The sequence below is a fragment of the Anolis carolinensis genome, chromosome 5 (genome assembly GCF_035594765.1).
Source record: "Anolis carolinensis isolate JA03-04 chromosome 5, rAnoCar3.1.pri, whole genome shotgun sequence".
Lineage (NCBI taxonomy): Eukaryota > Metazoa > Chordata > Lepidosauria > Squamata > Dactyloidae > Anolis > Anolis carolinensis.
The window spans coordinates 101,455,682-101,472,377 of record NC_085845.1 but is presented as its reverse complement, the minus strand read 5'-3'; the positions used below and the strand labels follow the sequence as shown (position 1 = coordinate 101,472,377).

At 42.0% G+C, this 16,696-nt stretch overlaps 1 protein-coding gene across 6 annotated transcripts in view; it reads left to right on the top strand.

Moving 5' to 3' along the window:
- ntf3 (neurotrophin 3) overlaps positions 1 to 16,696 on the top strand; it is a 67,435-nt gene that overhangs the window by 638 nt on the left and 50,101 nt on the right. For 2 of the 6 annotated variants that reach the window (XM_008111342.3, XM_062981995.1), the window contains exon 1: positions 5,674 to 6,127. The exons of 3 other annotated variants lie outside the window; for them this stretch is intronic. The gene's annotated coding sequence lies outside the window, so the exon portion shown is untranslated. Of the gene's footprint in view, positions 1 to 5,673; positions 6,128 to 9,922; positions 10,162 to 16,696 lie in introns of those variants that run through there. One more of the 6 variants, XM_062981998.1, reaches the window with a different exon arrangement.

The window sequence follows — 16,696 nt, the reverse complement described above, 5'->3', positions numbered from 1 at the left end:
ATTAAATATAAACATGTTCCATGTATATGTATACCTGAAAAAGATATGTCATATTTGTGCTTATTGATAATGTGAGCATGTCAGAAATTTGATGAAGGTCCAAATGTTATCATTCATTTTTAATTATATAAGTGTAAAAGAAGGCTGGTGATAGCATCCTTTCAAATATTTCCCAGTGAGTTTCCAAATGTTTTCAAAATTACTGGCAAATGAAAAGAAGTTTTGCATTGCCATATGGCATAAATATTTGATATGTTTGTAAGGGGGGGAGGTGCAGACGGGCATGGTGGTTCTCCATAGATGGTGGAGATAATTAAATGGATGATGGGTTCATTTCAATGTGCTTTATGTAAATTTGTTATGGGTGGATCGTAGTTCCTTCTCCACAGGAATATAACCCGGTGGGAATCAGGGTGACCCAGTTGTCGAATATAAGATAGATAAAGCATTATTCAAGTCCTGTGTGCATATCTTTCAATTTCCCCAATTTGGCAGTTGGAATGGTTCTCTGTCGCCCAATTTTATAATGTGGAATTGCTCTATCCTCCTCACAGTTTCCCACTTTGCTCTCATTTTGCTTCAGTTGCTCCCCACTATAGTGACTATTAGCAGGGCCGAAGAGGAGGGCAGACTCTTGCCCTTCTCAGTAACCTCAGGCAAAAGTGAAGGGCTGTAGCCTCTCTTAGCTTGTTCTTCCTCTTCAATAACTTTTGCCATCTTAACCACAATTTGATGCTGCTTGGCCACATGTGTCCTGGTTTCTGTCTCTTAAATGTCAGAATGCATATGTCTCTGCTATGACTAGTCCTTAACTATAAAATGAAAAAGAACTTCTGGAAAGAACTGTTTCATTGCTATGCTTGTGAAACAGGCCAACATTATGATATCATGCAGGAATGGTAGGTGAGATCAATGCTGTGTCCCAGATTTAATTTCCCTTGATTTCCAGCTAGGATTAAAAATCTGGAGAATCATAGGAGAGCTAACAACACTTCACTAAATGGACCATTGGTTGAAATTTCGTATGGCAACTTCGGATCCTCAAGATGTTCGACATAATGTTTAGACAATCTATTATTATATTAATAGCATGCAGTGTATGAATAATGATAAACCAAACACCGATCTCTGTTCTGGGGAAGTTACAGTACAAACTGTAGACAAATTGATAACATTTGCTGGATGAAAGAAGGAAACAAAGTACAGTAGAGTCTCACTTATCCAAGCCTCGCTTATCCAAACCTCTGGATTATCCAAGCCATTTTTGTAGTCAATGTTTTCAATATATCGTGATATTTTGGTGCTAAATTCATAAATACAGTAATTACAATATAACATTACTGCGTATTGACCTACTTTTTCTGTCAAATTTGTTGTATGTTTTGGTGCTTAATTTGTAAAATCATAGCCTAATTTGATGTTTAACATGCTTTTCCTTAATCCCTCCTTATTATCCAAGATATTCGCTTATCCAAGCTTCTGCTGGCCCGTTTAGCTTGGATAAGTGAGACTCTACTGTACACTGCAGGAATACATACACTGAGTGGACTTTCTCTACCAGCAACTGTTGTGTTGGAAAGGGTGTCCTGTATAAGTCTTTATCCACAACTTCAAGATGTTAGTTCTAACTGGATCTTCTTGTTCTGTTTGAATTCAGGAAAGTGGACTCACTATCAACAGTATGACTTAGGCAAGTAAATTCAGGTAGAACGTTAAGGAGATATCATTCAAATTATCATCACCCTAATAGGTGAACTAGTGGAATCTGTTAAGAGGAAAAAAAGTTCGGAAACTGGTTTTCAGTATCTGCCAGTGTTGAGATAGTCCTCAAACTTTCTTCTAATAACACTGGCCAAGATGCATTTTGGTGCCTCAGATGTTAGACCTGTTTCTGGGTATATCTGACCTGCTGATTCCAAAAATGGCACTGGTTTCCGCCCTATCAGCTCCAGTGTTCAGATACAGAACTTATGCCATCTACCAGTTTCCATCTGCTTGCCCTTAGGAAACCATGAGAACCATGTTGAAGGAACTAGATGTGATGTGATTTATTCATGAAATTTTCTGAAACAATGCCCAAATAACCCCAGAAATGTGTTTTGTTTTTTTTTTTTTGGTTGGGTTGTGTAATGTTTACGTACAAAAAATGAGTTAGATTCACCCACTCTCGAACAGGTTGTTACTGATATAATTTTGTGAAAAAGACACAATTAATACATGTATTTAAACTGAAAGGAGCTGACTTTCTTGGTGGTTGCCCAGGGAAGCCAGAATGGCTCCTCCCCTGCTATCCTTTCTGAGGCAGGTGAAAACCTTTTTATTCAGGCAGGAGGTTTTGAAGATCAAGTCAGAGAATGCTGTGGTTTTAGCTATAAATGGATTTCAATCGGTTTACCTGTTTATTTTTAATACCATTAATATTTAATTCATAGCATCATAGAGTTGGAAGAGACCACATGGGCCATCAGGTTCAACCCACTACCATGCAGGAAAAGCACAATCAAAGCACCTCTGACAGATGGCCATCCAGACTCTTGTTTAAAGGTCTTCAAAGAAGGAACTCTACATTCCAAGGCAGAGTTGCACTGTTGAACAGTTCTTAGAGTCAGGAAGTTCTTCCTAATGTTCAGGTGGAATCTCTTTTCCTGAATTTGAACCCATTGCTCCAAATCCGAGTCTCCAGGGCAGCAGAAAACAAGTCTGCTTCCTCTTCCTTATTTTTCACATATTTTTACTAAAGTGTGGAGCCCCAGGTGACACAATGGGTTAAACCCTTGAGCCGGCAAGATTGCTGACTGAAAGGTTGGCGCTTTGAATCTGGGGAGTGGGGTGAGTTCCCGTCTGTCAGCTCCAGCTTCTCATGTGTGGACATGAGAGAAGCTTCCCACAGGATGGTAAAACATCTGGGAGTCCCTTAGGCAATGTCTTTGCAGATGGCCAGTTCTCTCACACCAGAAGCAACTTGCAGTTTCTCAAGTCGCTCGTGACACAAAACAAAACAAAAACATATTTATACATGGCATATCTCCTCTCAACTTTCTCTTCTGCAGGCTAAACACATCCAGTTCTTTAAGCTTCTCCTCATAGAGATTCATGGTTTCCAGACTTTTGATCATTTAGTTTCCCTCCTCTTGATGTGTTTCAGTTTGTCAATATCTCTCTTCAATTGTGGAGTCCAGAAGTGGTGAAGTCTGACCAAAGCAGAATGGAGAGACACCATGACTTTCCTTGATCTAGACACTATAATCCTTTTGATGCAGCCCAAAATCCCATTGGCTTTTTAAGATGCTGAATCACACTGTTGGCTCACGTTCAACTTGGTGTCCACTAGACTCCAAGACCTTTTTTACATGGACTGTTCTCAAGCCTGGCATTTAAAATTCCATTTGAATGTTTTTATGTGTTTAGATTTTAAATTGTATTATATTGGTTTCACTGTACACTGCTTTCAGTCTTTTGAGGTATAGATAATAATAACAACAACAAAAAGTTTACAATTCCCCTTCTCTGCTAGAAGTTAACAGATGCTGTGTGCTTTCAGCCCCATCCACACAGCTCTATAAAATCCACATGAAACTGGATTATATGACAGTGTGGACTCAGATAACCTGGTTCAAAGCAGATATTGTGGATTATCTGCCTTGATATTCTGGGTTATATGACTGTGTGGAAGGGCCCTAGGTTTGTTAAGTTGAATTTGTGTGTAAGTTGGAACATGCACATTTTTGAAGTGTAACTCCATCTGTGTGTATTAGCTTTGGATAGTATAGTAAGGTAAAGGTTTCCCCTGACGTTAAGTCCAGTCATGTCTGACTCTGGGGGTTGGTGCTCATCGCCATTTCTAAGTCGAAGAGCCGGTGTTGTCCGTAGACACCTCCAAGGTCATGTGGCCGGCATGACTGCATGGCGCGCCGTTACATTCCTGCCGGAGCGGTACCTATTGATCTACTCACATTTGCATGTTTTTGAACTGCTAGGTTGGCAGGAGCTGGAGCTGACAGCGGGAGCTCACTCCGCTTCCTGGATTCGAAGCTCTGACCTTTTGGTCAGCAAATTCAGCAGCTCAGCAGTTTAACCTGCTGTACGATCGGGGGCTCCATTTGCACAGCATAGGGAAGGGTTAATACCTCTGTGGTGTTTGTGTTGCCTCTGTTTAGATGTCACTTCATGCCTCTGTTTAGAAGATGTCACTTCATTTTCTGTCCCCGTGAGAATTTGGAACAATTTGGCTTGTTGTGGAAACAAGGACTGGTGAGAAAGCTTTAGTGGAGGCACCTTTTCCCCATGATAATAACTCTTCCAGGAGTCAATTCCCCTTCCTAGGGATTGAATTCTCTTGTGTCTTGTTGCCTCAGCATCCTTCCACACAGCTCTATATCTCAGAATATCAAGGCAGAAAATCCCACATTATCTGTGTATGGATTTAGATAGGTAAAGGTAAAGGTTTCCCCTGACGTTAAGTCCAGTCATGTCTGACTCTGGGGGTTGGTGCTCATCTCCATTTCTAAGCCGAAGAGTCGGCATTGTCTGTAGACACCTCCAAGGTCATGTGGCCGGCATGACTGCATGGAGCGCCATTACATTCCCGTCGGAGAGGTACCTATTGATGTACTCACATTGGCATGTTTTCAAACTGCTAGGTTGGCAGGAGCTGGAGCTAACAGCGGACACTCATTCCGCTCCCGGGATTTGAACCTGGGACCTTTCGGTCTGCAAGTTCAGCAGCTCAGCGCTTTAACGCACTTCACCACCGGGGGCCCTTATGGACTTAGATAACCCAGTTCAAAGCAGATATTGTGGGATTTTCTGCCTTGATATTCTGGGATATAGGGCTGTGTGGAAGGGCCCACAGCGTCTTATATTAAGTTTTGCTCCCAAAGATGCTCTAGGTCTTATTTTCTGGGGATGTCTTACTTTTCCATGAAGAAGAATTCACATTTATTGATGAACAAAAAAAACGAACATTTATTATATCCTGTACAGTAGTTGTCATCACAAACCAGCATAACCAGATAAACTGTGAATCCTATCAAGAATTCCTTGTTACTACCATTATTTCCATGTACAACAATCTATGGTATGTACATTTACCGATCCTGCATGCTCTGGTGTTCTGTTCATTGGGCATGCTTCCAAACAAAAACGGTTCTAGGTCTTACTTTCGGGGGAGGCTTTATATTTAGCAGTTCAGCAAAACCTCTACTAGGTCTTATTTTCTGGGGATGTCTTATTTTAGGGGAAACAGGGTATAAACTCAGGGCCCTTCCATACAGCCCTATAACCCAGATTCAAGGCAGAAAATCCCACAATATCTGCTTTGAACTGGGTTATCTGAGTCCACACTGCCATATATCTCAGTTCGAATCAGAAAATGTGGGATTTTATTCCTCTGTGAGAGAACTCAGTTCAAAGCAGATATTGTGGATCATGTGCCTTTATATTCTGGGTTATGTGGGTGTGTGGAAGGGCCCCTAGGACAGGCATGGGCAAACTTGGCCCCTCCGGGTGTTTTGGACTACAACTCCCACAATTCCTAACAGCCTACCGGCTGTTAGGAATTGTGGGAGTTGTAGTCCAAAACCCCGGAGGGGCCAAGTTTGCCCATGCCTGCCCTAGAGGTAGATTTCTCTCACTTACTGTTGTCTCACTCCTGTTCTTAACTAAGTCATTTGTAAGTGTAACTCAGGCTTTGTGAGTGGGAGATGTGCAACTCAGTTCGGCTTTGAGAGAGGCGGGCTGATGCCCGCTTGAGAGGACGTTGGCCCCAACACGCCCGTGGTTCTCGGAGAGTGTCCTTCGTTTCTCCCCGGCTGCCGACTGAGGCCCGCGCGCGGCCGGGACTGCGGCGCCCAAGGGGTTAACGTCCCGGGCCATCTGGCGGAGCGGGAGAGCGGGCGGCGGCGCCTGGAGCCGATGCGGGCTCGCGGGGCTCAGAGCCGGAAGGCGCCTCCCCGCGATCGCAGCCCTGGGACCTCTGCCTCTGCCTCTCCCGCCGGCGGAGAAGCAGCACCACCAGCAGCAGCCGAACCGCGTGCGCCGAGGAGCGGACCGCGCACTCCTGCCCCGTTCTCTTCATGTCGGCTGCCTCGCAGACGGGCCCACGAATGCCATGGTCGCTTCGAGCGAGGTGAGAGCAAAACAGAGCGGGAAGGGGGTTTGCTTTGTTGTTGTTTTGGTCGGCGGGACGCTCAGCCCTGGTTTGGTTTGGGCTCCTTTCGGGCGGCGAAGGGGGAAGGGAGGGAAGGCATGGCTTTTTGGCGGCGCGACTTTCCACAGACCCTGCTTTTAAGAGCCTCGAAAGCTGCCTCCAGGTTCCCGCCAAACAGGTCGAAAGAGAGAAGTGCCTTCGGAAACGCCTCCTGTTTCAGCAGGACCCCTCTTTGGACCCCTTCAGGCCCTTTCCACACAGCTCAATAAACTCCCACATTTTTTGCTTTGAACTGGATTATATGGCAGTGTGGACTCAGGGCCCTTCCACAGCCATATAACCCAGAATATCAAGGCAGCAAATTCCACAGTATCTGCTTTGAACTGGATTATATGGCAGTGTGGACTCAGGGCCCTTCCACAGCCATATAACCCAGAATATCAAGGCAGCAAATTCCACAGTATCTGCTTTGAACTGGATTATCTGAGGCCCCTTCCACCCAGAAATCCCACAGTTTCTGCTTTGAACTGGAATAAATGGCAGGGTGGGCTCAGAAAACACAGTTGGAAAGCAGATATTGCTGTTTTATCTTCAACAGTTGCTTATTTTATTGTTTTTACCTGTGAATTTATGATGTGTTGACTGTTCATTGCCTATGTTTTGTTCTATACTTGTAGTATTTTACATTTTGTGTCACGCCTTGAGTGTTTTGTGAGCCGCCCCGAGTCCCTCTGGGAGATGGTGGCGGGATATAAATAAAGTTTTTATTGTTGTTTTTGTTGTTGTTATAGTGTGGAATTTTCTTCCTTGATATTCTGGGTTATATGGCAGTGTGGAAGGGCCCGGAATCAACACTGCCATATTTTCCAGTTCAAAGTACAGTAGAGTCTCACTTATCCAACATAAAAGGGCCAGCAGAACGCTGGATAAACGAATACGTTGGATAACAAGGAGAGATAAGGAGAAGCCTATTCAACATCAAATTAGGTTATGATTTTACAAATTAAGCACCAAAACATCATGTTATACAACAAATCTGGCAGAAAAAGTAGTTCAGTATGCATTAATGCTATGTAGTAATTACTGTATTTACGAATTTAGCACCAAAATATCACAGTGTATTGAAAATATTGACTACAAAAATGCATTGGATAATCCAGAACATTGGATAAGCGAATGTTGGATAAGTGAGACTCTACTGTAGATAATGTGCGCTATCTGCCTTGATATTCTGGGTTATATGGCTGTGTGGAAGGCCCTGATGCCAGGTTTTCTGCTTTAAACTGGATTATACGAGGCCCCTTCCACACAGCTGTATAACATCCACATCGAACTGGATTATATGGCAATGTGGACTCAGATAATCCAGTTCAAGGCAGACATTGTGCATGGGTTTTATGGCTGTGTGGAAGGGCTCTTGAGTCCGTGCTGCCAGATAATCTGGGATCAACAGAAAACCCTGGAATCAGATCCTGGAATATAGGGCCTGTCTGGAAGGGCCCATTCTTCAGCCTTGCCACCTTCGTGGCTTGGGAGCTCCTTCTTCCTCTTTCCTCCTCCTCCTCCTCTGGGTCTCCGAGGACCCCCCTCCCCTTCCCTTCTTGCCTCTTTGCGAAAAGAAAACAAAAGTCCGCCCAAAGTGCAATTGAGCCTCAGGAATGAGGTGGGGGAACCCAGGCATTCTTTTCAGAGGGGAGGGCAGACCTCAAGCCCCTTTTGTGAAGGAAACAGTCCCTGCAAAACCCCATTTCCCAAGAATGAGAGGGAGGGGGACTGCTCCCCTTCTTGATCCAAACTTCAAGATTCCTTTATGCTCCATGGAAAGAGAGGGGGAGATTCTGAAGTATTGGGAGACTCAGAAAGATCGTGCTTCTCTTGGCCCCTCTCCAACCCTTAAACTGTATTGGATGGTCAGTGGAGGTTCATGCCTCTTCTACACTGCTGTATAATTTATTTTACCAAGGCAGTAATCCATAATATCTGCTTTGAACTGGATTATATGAATCTGCATTGCAATTTGGGGCCCTTCCACTCAGCCATATAACCCAGAATATCAATCCACTATATCTGCTTTGAAGTGGATTATTTGAGTACACACTGCCATATAATTCTGTTCAGTGTGGATTTTATCACAGCTGTGTGGAAGGGGCCATAAACTAATGCAAAGCAGATAATCTGCATTTTATATGGCAGTGTAGAAGGGGCCTCACACACTGACCATATAGTGTGTCATAGTTGCAGACTGCATTGTATGTCTGTGTTGGTGGGAGCTTGGGAAGTGGAAAGAAACTGCGGGGCATCCAAGTCTGAAAGCCGCCTTCTTGGAGTTTGTGGCGCAGTTGCTCAGAGATGGATGGTCAGGAAAGAGATCAAGGTGCCTTAAAAAGGGCTTGTGCAGGGTAGACATTCACCTCCTGGATCAGTGCTACCATATAGAGGCAGCCTCCCAAGCTATGAACAAGATAGGTTCTGCAGGTTTGTTCTTCAGTTGAGTTTGTATGTAAGGGTGAACAGGTATATTCCTAAGTGTAACCCCAGCTATATAGAGAGAGAAAGGGAAAGAGAGAAGGAGAGAGTATTTAGGTGTAACTCCAACTATATATACATAGAGAGAGAGTGAGAGTGCATAGGGAAGGGTTAACACCCCTGTAGCGTTTGTTTTGCTGCCTGTCCCCCGTTCAGAAGATTTCACCTAACTTTCTGCTCCTGTGATAACTGGATTTTGAAAAATATGGCTTGTTGTGGAAGCAAGGATTGGTGATAAAGTGGAGACACCTTTTCCCCATAATAACTCTTTCAGGAGTGAATTTCCCTTCCTGGGGGCAGATTTCTCTCACTTCCTGTTGTCTCACCCGTTCTTAACTATGAGTCATTTGTAAATCAGATGTTTGTAACTCAGGGATTGCCTGTAATGCCATTTCCGAATGCAGATTAACTGCATTGAAGGGGATTGTGTGACAGTGTAGACTCATATCGTGTAGTTCAATGCAGTGAACCTGCTTTTTGAAAGGGCATTGTATGGCAGTGTAGATCCAGCCCTCCCCCATCCCTCTCAAGGACCCTTGTGAGAGCACCAAACTGATGGGGACCCCAGCAAGACAGAGGACCTCCCTCACCCCCTCCCTTTCGCTTGCCTCCAGCCTCAGCAGCTGGGAAGCAGCTTGCCTGGAAGAAAATGGAGGGTATTTGTCACAAGAAAGTTAAAAATATAACCCCCGTGACACAAAGGCATTGTCACAACAACTCCATTCAGCGTAGCACACCCATTACACTTTGTAATACGGTCTTTGTTCCTGGGATATAAATGTCATGTCCTAATTGGTTCTATTATAAAAACATGGGAAAGTTTATTAAACTGCAAAAACTTTGTTTTTTGGGACATCCTGCAGCACATTTTGCTATAGTTTTTCAATGAATATCTCATAAAGTCTAAACAAACTCAAAATAGTTTGTGGCAGCCACAAAAACGAAGTATCTGGAGCATAACACCTACTTTTAAAATAAGTGCCACACAATTAAACAGGAAATAACACTTTCAAACCAGGAACAGAACCTTTTTCAAATTTTGTTACATAGTGTTATGGAACCAGGGACAGATTTTTAGAGCACAATCCTCTGTTGCGCTTCACATTGCATGTGAGCAAAGAGTTTCCTATTTGTGTGCTTTCCCAAGTAACACGTCAAGTATCTCTTCATCTCTCAAAGAAAAATAGGGTAGGCAGCAGAATGTTGGGATGTGTCATTATTTCCATGGAATAGGAAGTGGGAGTTGACATTCACAAAACTTGGCACTTATAGCCTGACATGGAACAAGCTCAGAGATGTTTGATGATTCTTTCAACTGATTCTCACTCAGTTTGTACTGATGAGGAAATACAGTTAGGCTGACCACCATTCAATAGTTAGCAGAAAGCAGGAAGATATGGGAATGGCGAAAGGTTGGAGATGGCAACTGCAGCTTGAAAAGGTGTCATCCAGGCTTAGTAGTGAACAGCTGGGAACATGGCAGCTAGGTAAGATTTTTGAGATATTAAACATGATTAGATTGTTATCAGAAATTAGGATTGGGAATTGGGAGCAAGCTCAACAGTTTTTCTTTTACTACAAACTGAAGATACGGAGGATTGAGCCTTAATCTAGTTGCTAGTCTCAGGTTGGAGGTATACTGCCCTATATCCTAGGATCTGATCCCAGATTATCTGTTTATCTCATATTATCTAGCAGTGTAAATTTATATAATCCAGTTTAAAACAGGTAATCTGGGATCAGATCCTGGGATATAGGGCAGTGTGAGTTCAGACTCAGTAAGAATCTGTTTGAATTTGGCAAAAAAACACTTAAGCCAATTCAATTAGTTCAGCAATTATTTAACTTGGCTTGAGTATAACAACTGGGTTTAGCATTTAGTGTTACTGGGCAGGCATGGCTTTAAGCCAGAAGGAGATTTTGGATTAGAAACATGCATTTTAAAGCGTTGTAGAAACAGACTAGATATATATTCTCTGACCTAGGAACATGCTTTCAAAAGCAGAAAAATATGCGTTACCACTATCTTTAGAATGGACATTGGTAGTTCTGACTTATGACCTCATCAGATGGGGCTGTTTTTGGTGGTATACACCGGTTTAGTTTTAGTTTAGCCATGAAGCCAACTGGCTATCATCCCATGATGTACAGCTACTTTTGGCGGGGCTCCATGGCTAAACTAAAGTGGAACTGGCGTATGCTGCTGCAGGAACATAGGAGGCTTCCCGTGTTGCATTGGAAACAATGGGGGGGGGGGAGCTAGACAGTGGACACTTCCCCCTGTGTGATGGGGTTTCTGGTAAGTCAGGCAGGACATGCGGAAACGGGTTCCCCCCCCCCCCCCCACGGGCATCACCAGATTCGCCATGATCTGTGATGATTCTGGTGGCTAATATGATGAGGTTCCTGGTGGCATCCCTTGTTGGAATGACATTGTGTTCTACAAAAGTGTCTGAGAAGTATTTGTTACTACCAAGCATGATTTAACCAATGCCCATTGTTGCCCATCAGGATTGACAGGACAGGGTATCTGTTGGAAGGTGAACTCTAAGTCAACAGTAGGCAGACCAAACTAATTCTGTTTTTCCTCTCTTCCTCTGACCTTGGACTAACACTGAAATTCAACTTCTTAACAACGAACATTTAATTGAACTGAAATCCATGTTAATTCAGTAGATTTCCTCATTGTTATATTTGGTTATCTGCTGGGTTTGGGTGTGGCTTGTCCTCTAGTTGTTGTTACAGAAATTAGAAATGACAAGTTTAGGAACAGTGTGTTGCCACTGGCATGCATTTAGAATACACAGATTGGATGTCACACATCCCCCACACAAAAACAAGGCAAAAAGTGCCTCAGGAATAGAGTCATCTTCTTTAAAAAGACATGTTGATATCTTGCTCTCTTGCCCATTGTCTTGGAGAAAAGGAAACCCCTGTGTCCTTAACTAGCTTCTTCTTCCAATTCTCAGAAAGAAAAAAAAATGCAAAAGTTATTTGTTTTGTATAGAGTGTAGAGTGGCCCTTTCTAGGTGAACTTCAGCCGTTTGTGACATTTCTTTAATCCTAGCCGGAGATAAGTACTGTAGCACATTTTCCCACACTGGAACTTGCTTTTGCGGGATCATCCTCCTTCCCAGCATTTTCAACATTTCTCCTTTTAAGAAGGATTATCTTGACCCAGAAGGAACTCTTTAATCATTGCCAACAACACAGTGTTTGCTATCCTAAAATGTCATATTCTGGACAACACACCTCACCTCTTCCCATTGCTTACAGGGCAAATATAGCTGCAATTTTCAAATTGATACCTCATCCAAATTCCCAGTCTCAAAGGCAATGTTTGCTGCTCTTTTAGGGGGCAAGAGAATTCACATGTCCTACCAGAATTGCCTCCTGAAGCAGCTTTAAATATCCAGAACCCAAACTCCAGCCTCCTTACTTTCTTTCCTATAATCCATGCTTTACTCATACTTACCCTGATGTTTCCTAGGCAGGATCAGTGTAGGACCAGTTCCTTTCTATCCCCAGTGTTGATTAGTCTTACACATGCTTGTCCAAAAGTAAACTTCACTTTTTCTCAAATTAAATGCTGAAAAGTCTGCAGCCTCAGAACATCCTATTTCATAGACAATATTATCTGTCCAGATTTAAGACACACATAGTGTTCAATTACATTTATTCTCATATAAATAAGATAAGATTAGACTAGAATATTATGCTAGTGGCTGATACTTTTCAAAGTTATGCAGTGATGATAAAGGAAGGCAGAGAAAATATCATATAATGGAGCAATCTATTTTTCTTCAGTGTCTTATTTTCTTCACAGCTAAAGGCTATGTGCTGTTATCCTCTTGCTGCCACTACCTGTGGCATAATGAAGTTGCTGTAGATATCCCAACCTTATGGTGTTATTCTACTGCATTTTAAAGGTATTCCAGAGAACAGCCACAATTCAAAGGGAGCAAGGTGTGCATCACTCTTGCTAGAGTCAACAAGTCCTAAATATACAAAGATAGTTGACAATTATGTTGTATCTGAATACGCTTAAGTCTGTGGTCGGATATTTTAAACATGGTTTAATCTGACATACAATGTTCATTTTAAGCCCGTTTTAGGGCACATCATCTACACTTACCACTTAATGAGAAAGTGCCCTGAATCAGATTTGTAGTGACCAAACATTGCACGGAGCTTATTCAGGGTAATGCGTGGCAAAGCTTGACTTGTGTTATCTATCTGAATTCTCTTCCAGAATTTGGAATATCCCCTGACTTTGAACCTGGGTAACTGTTTTCGCTGTCATCCTGTATCTGGTGTCCTGGGGACACAGGATGGCTTTTACCATCCCCTCCCAATTGGGAAAGGCAGTTGGGAGATGTGCATGTGATTCTTTCTCTCATCCTCACCTTTCCCTCATTGTCCCACCATCCTGTTAGATGTCATTGTAGGCAAGAGCCTACCAGTGTTATAGCTGGAGACTGTTGTGACACGGACCTGTATTTATCCATTGAGTGATTGGTTTAATGATTATGAATGGATATTAATAATATCTCTGGAGTACAATATGCTTTTTTAAAAGTATAGATTTTAGTCTAAATAAAATTACAAAAACCATGAATACATACATAATAAATTGTAACAGAATCTATCACCCTAATTTCTTGATTCTATTCTTGAATGCCTCTTACTGTTATGAAATGCAGTGAAATCAAAGTGGATACGTTTAGTCAACTTGGTTATACCTAGCCTGCATAAAACCTATGAGTCACATGTTGCCAGTCTTCCATATAATGTATTATTTGGCTCTGAGTTTTATATTTCTCACTTCCACATAACTAATCAATGTGTGACATTTTTTACTGGAATATGTTCGTGACTTCTTTTTTGTTCTCTTGATCCACAGATTTCTCCTGCCTATTTAATTCTTCCCTTTTACATTGATTTCTCTCATATGTGCTTACTTAGAATTTTTTGGACTGAAATGTCTGGGATTTTAGAACCACTCTAAAAATCTTCCTTGATCTTTTTTTTTTAGTATTGTTGTTTCTATTATTGTTTTTGCCCTATTATCTGCAGACTTTCTCCGATGAATGCCATCTGTAGGTTTTAAATATGTGCCATTGGGGCCCCCAATAACTTAATTAAAAACGAACAACAAGGACTGACTCTTACAACTCTAGGTGGTTGTGGTATACTCCCCACACCAAAATAGTTTTCCTTCTATGTTTTGGTACCTCATTGCTTTTAATTGTTTTCAGTTTTTTTATAGCTGTCCATCAGTTGAATATGAAGTGGTTTGGTACAATACTTCATGAAATAAATTATGTCTGATCTTGTCTGAAATCTGTGTTGTATTATTCTAAATGTTTCCATTTGTCCACATTTCCTCTTCTCCCATATAGACAAATTCTGTTGTAAACTCCGGTCATTTTTCTTGCCTACAGCTATGCTCATATCGTTCTAACTCACCAAATTCCTCAATCAGTTCCTCTTCCTAACACCACCACCTCTTTCTTTATAAAAGAAACTTAGGTTTTGTTTTTTTTAAAAGAGACATTATTGAATACAAGCATAAACACAAACCACAAAAAACCTTTTTAGTAAGGAAAAACACAGATAAAGTTTACAACTGATGAATCCTATACTATATAAACAACATAAAAAATAACACACAAAACAAAACAAGGCTTGGCTTCTCAACCTTCCAGCTTAAAATATTATTTGCCTTCAAGTTCTAATTCCTCTAATGTTAATTACATTACTTTTGTTACTTATCAAGTTAGATAACATATATGTAATTGTACTTGACATGATTTCTATTACTCTTCTACAACTGAAATTCAAGCACAGATTTCAACACCTCTGCTTGCTTATTAAGTCTTCAGTTGTAATTGTGTCCTCAGTTGCCCCTTGGTTATGTGAAGAATATGTGCATTTAAACAATGATTCAGTTGAATTATCTCTTGCAGATAAGGACCCTAGTTGGGTCCTAGATTATCTGCTTTGAATTATCTGCTTTGAATTGGATTATATGACAGCGTAGATTTATATAACCAATTCAATTTGGATTATCTGCATTGATAATCTGGATTATATGGCAGTATAGAAGGGGTCTAAGTGGACCTTTTATTATCCCCCCCCCCCCCCCCATATAAATGTGTGGTTGGGGAAAAGTCATCATCATAGATGATACCTCATGGCCAAGTATGATTGTCCTCCAGTGTAGGGTTTTGGCGGTGGGTCCGTAGTTTCTGTAGAGACCTATTCTTTAGCCGCATGTTCTTTTACAGTGAGGATATCTATTTCTAGATGGAACGGGGTCCTGACAAGGGTTGACTTGATGTACAATCCTCTTGACACGTTTCTCCCTTTTGTCTTCCATTTGTGCTTTTTTGAATTCCACAACACTGTTGGTAACAGCTCATCTCCAGTTAGAAAGCTCAAGGACCAGGGCTTCTCAGTTCTCTGTGTCTATGCCACAATTTTTAAGGTTAGCTTTAAGCCCATCTTTAAATCTCTTTTCCTGTTCACCAGCATTCCGTTTCCTGTCTTTGAGTTGGAGTATAGTAACTTCTTTGGGAGACGGTGATCAGACATTCGGACAACATGGCCAGTCTAGTGGAGTTGATAACAGTCTAGTGGAGTCTGTAGATGGTTCACGTTACACAGGCGTATAGCAGGGTTGGAAGGACAATAGCTTTATAAACAAACATCTTGGTATCCCTATGAATGTCCTAATCCTCAAGCATTCTCCGTTTCATTCGAAAAAATGCTGCACTCGCAGAGCTCAGGCAGTGTTGTATAACAGTGTCAATATTAATTTTTGTGGATAGGTGGCTGCCAAGGAAGCAGAAATGGGCAACATTTTCTAACATTACACCATTAAACTATTTCTGGCACTGCAGAAGGATTGGCAGGTGCCTGCTAAAAGAGCACTTTGATTTTCTTGATGTGCAGTGAGAGGCCAAGCTTTTCATATCCTTCTGCAAAGATGCTTTGAGTGGCTTGTAGGTCTTCTTCCAAATGAGAACAAACCTACATCATCATCAGCATATTGGAGATCTATAACAGACATTGTGGGTGACCTTGGTTTTGGCTTTCAGTCTGCTGAGTTTAAGTAGTTTGCCATCTGTCCGATAGATTATTTCCACACCGGTAGGAAGCTTCCTACCAACAAGGTGTGGTATCATAGCTATGAAGATGGAGAATAAGGTTGGGGCAATAACACATCCCTGTTTGACACCTGACTCCACCTTAAATGGGTCACTTTGGGAGCCATTGTTGTCTAAGACTGTTGCCATCATATAATTTTGGAAGAGCCGCAGGATATTCATGAATTTGTCAGGGCATCCAACTTTTTGGAGGATTGTCCAGAGAGCACTGCGATTCAATGTGTTGAATTTATTTTACTTATTTATTTACTATATTTTTATCTTGTTTTATCTTACCCCGAGGGGGACTCAGAGCAGCTTACACTTTTGCAAGCCTTTGCAAGGTCAATGAATGCCATGTACAAAGGTGATTTTGTTCGCTGAATTTTTTTTGGATCTGCCATACAATGAAGATCATATCCACTGTTCCTCTGGAGGGGCAGTAGCCATTCTGGGAGGATGTCTTTTGAAATAAAAGGTGCTTTGCAAGGATTATTGTGATGATTTTCCCAGTGGGGGTTAGAAGGGAGCTACCTCAGTGGTTTCCTCAGTCTGTTCTTTCCTCGTTTTTGAAAAGCGTGATGGTAGTGGCATCCTTGAAATCTGCTGGGATTTTCTCGGTCACCCACTGGTGGAGTTGTTGTGTCTGCTCAGGTCCACCCTCTTTAAAGATTTCAACAGGGATCCCATCAGGTCCGCTGGCTTTGTTATTTTTTAGTTGGCTGATAGCTTTGCTGACTTCCTCCAAACTAGGCTGTGCTGCAACTTCGGTTGCAGGACTTGCAAGAGAACCTCTTTGGCCATGTTTGAGCTGCAGTTAAGGAGATTCTGATAGTGCTCTTTCCAATGTAGTGCAATTAATTTTTTGGTT